This window comes from Schistocerca nitens, chromosome 7 (genome assembly GCF_023898315.1).
Source record: "Schistocerca nitens isolate TAMUIC-IGC-003100 chromosome 7, iqSchNite1.1, whole genome shotgun sequence".
NCBI classification, from domain to species: Eukaryota; Metazoa; Arthropoda; class Insecta; order Orthoptera; family Acrididae; genus Schistocerca; species Schistocerca nitens.
The window spans coordinates 308,280,472-308,282,971 of NC_064620.1; the positions used below are offsets into that span (position 1 = coordinate 308,280,472).

Sequence of the window (2,500 nt, forward strand, 5' to 3'; positions counted from 1 at the left end):
CCTTAATGCGGCTTGTACTGAGACATGCATGGCTTAATCTTTGAGACAAGCATATGACTACTGGCAGGATCAACCAGGGAGCTGCGTCAACTAGAGCTGAGCAGCCGGCCGCCCGGGAGTGTGTCCCGGGGGCCCGCGCGAACACGCAAGCGTCCGCTCAATTATTCTGCAAACAGGAGGAGGCTGGGCTCCCCTGCACGATACACCTCGAAACCCTCTCAGGTCCCGGCGGCGCGCAGCGCCGTCCTAAGTACTTGGTCGGGTTCGAGAGAGGCGCAATCGCCCGGAGATAGGCGAGTAGACGCTTTCAGTGCGACCACCCGTGCTCCCAACTGAGCTTGCCGCTGCCGACAGAGGCCCGGGAGCGTGCTGTCGTGGTGTTGCCGGCGGGAGACAACACGCGGCCACAAACAGTGACCGGGCAGCTCCAACGCCAGCGCCACAGAGGGGCAGAGCCCCACTTGGGTGCCAAAGCGAACTCTCCCAGCACAGCGCACGCGCCAACACATCCGCACAGCTGCGATACAAACCACCTGCGAGAACCGCGGGGGCGACCGAGCAGCAGACGGCGTCGCGGCGCCGAGTGCCGGGCGGCGGCGCATCCTCAACGCACACAGTCCTCAATCGGACCAGCACACTGCAGATGTCCACCGCGCTTCGCACCGGGCCCGGGAGGACCCACTTTGGCCGCACGGCGCCGCGCGCTGGGTGCGCCGGCACGCAGATGCGCCGCCTGCCGCGTCCGTCAGCCGGCGCGCCTGCCACTGGGCGCCCCCACCAGCCGGCTGCCGCGCGTGCGCCCACGCAGCGCGCGGCCAGCACGCCGGGCGCCCCCCCCTCACCGGCCGGGGACGGTCCCACCCAGCCACCACCGCGTATCGCTTCATACCCACATGCCCACTCACGTTCGTGGGTATGACGGGTGTCGCTGAAGCAACCGGTTAATACCTGTACCGATCGTCGATATCAACGATTCACCTCCAGCGCGAACAACCGCGCAACAACGGATTTCCAGTTCATTTGCGTAACTTGGGCAGCAAACGTAGACATCCATCTACATTTGCGACTTCTACGAGTCTTGCATGCCTGGATGTTGTGTGTCACGACGCACTCCATCAGCATACATACACGCTGCGACGTGTGCACGAAAGAACACGTGGAAGGTGGCCAGCGTACGTATACGAATGCCATTGCACAGCTGCGAAGCGCATTCAACACGCGAACTCCTGACCGACGAGCTAGAGGTGACAGGAGGGGAGGGGGGGGGGCGGGGGCGATATACGTCCTATTGCAGTACACAATACAGTGGATAGCGGGACCATGTGGAAAGTAAGCAACACTCGCAAGATGTGAGGGTACGCACCGTAAAATGAATCAATACGCAGAACACCACAGTGTGCGCGAAGTGAACTATGTTGAGATGGTTGCAATTAGGCAACGCTACACGAATTCCTAGAGTCATATAACTAACAATTACAGGGCAGGTTAGGGCGCAACGTGGGTTAGGTTAGGGCGCAACGTGGGTTAGGTTAGGGCGCAACGTGGGTTAGGTTAGGGCGCAACGTGGGTTAGGTTAGGGCGCAACGTGGGTTAGGTTAGGGCCCAACGTGGGTTAGGTTAGGGCCCAACGTGGGTTAGGTTAGGGCCCAACGTGGGTTAGGTTAGGGCGCAACTTGGGTTAGGTTAGGGCGCAACTTGGGTTAGGTTAGGGCGCAACTTGGGTTAGGTTAGGGCGCAACTTGGGTTAGGTTAGGGCGCAACTTGGGTTAGGTTAGGGCGCAACTTGGGTTAGGTTAGGGCGCAACTTGGGTTAGGTTAGGGCGCAACTTGGGTTAGGTTAGGGCGCAACTTGGGTTAGGTTAGGGCGCAACTTGGGTTAGGTTAGGGCGCAACTTGGGTTAGGTTAGGGCGCAACTTGGGTTAGGTTAGGGCGCAACTTGGGTTAGGTTAGGGCGCAACTTGGGTTAGGTTAGGGCGCAACTTGGGTTAGGTTAGGGCGCAACTTGGGTTAGGTTAGGGCGCAACTTGGGTTAGGTTAGGGCGCAACTTGGGTTAGGTTAGGGCGCAACTTGGGTTAGGTTAAGGCGCAACTTGGGTTAGGTTAAGGCGCAACTTGGGTTAGGTTAAGGCGCAACTTGGGTTAGGTTAAGGCGCAACTTGGGTTAGGTTAAGGCGCAACGTGGGTTAGGTTAGGGCGCAACGTGGGTTAGGTTAGGGCGCAACGTGGGTTAGGTTAGGGCGCAACGTGGGTTAGGTTAGGGCGCAACGTGGGTTAGGTTAGGGCGCAACGTGGGTTAGGTTAGGGCGCAACGTGGGTTAGGTTAGGGCGCAACGTGGGTTAGGTTAGGGCGCAACGTGGGTTAGGTTAGGGCGCAACGTGGGTTAGGTTAGGGCGCAACGCGGGTTAGGTTAGGGCGCAACGCGGGTTAGGTTAGGGCCCAACGCGGGTTAGGTTAGGGCGCAACGCAGGTTAGGTTAGGGCGCAACGCAGGTTAGGTTA

At 59.6% G+C, this 2,500-nt stretch overlaps 1 non-coding gene across 1 annotated transcript in view; it reads right to left on the reverse strand.

Annotated features, from left to right (window-relative positions):
- The window catches only part of LOC126197003 (small subunit ribosomal RNA), a 1,909-nt gene extending 1,829 nt beyond the window's left edge, over positions 1-80 (reverse strand). The window contains exon 1 of the ribosomal RNA XR_007539415.1: positions 1-80. This exon is cut by the window's left edge and continues 1,829 nt beyond it. This is a non-coding gene — a ribosomal RNA (small subunit ribosomal RNA).
- Positions 81-2,500: the final 2,420 nt, after the last annotated feature.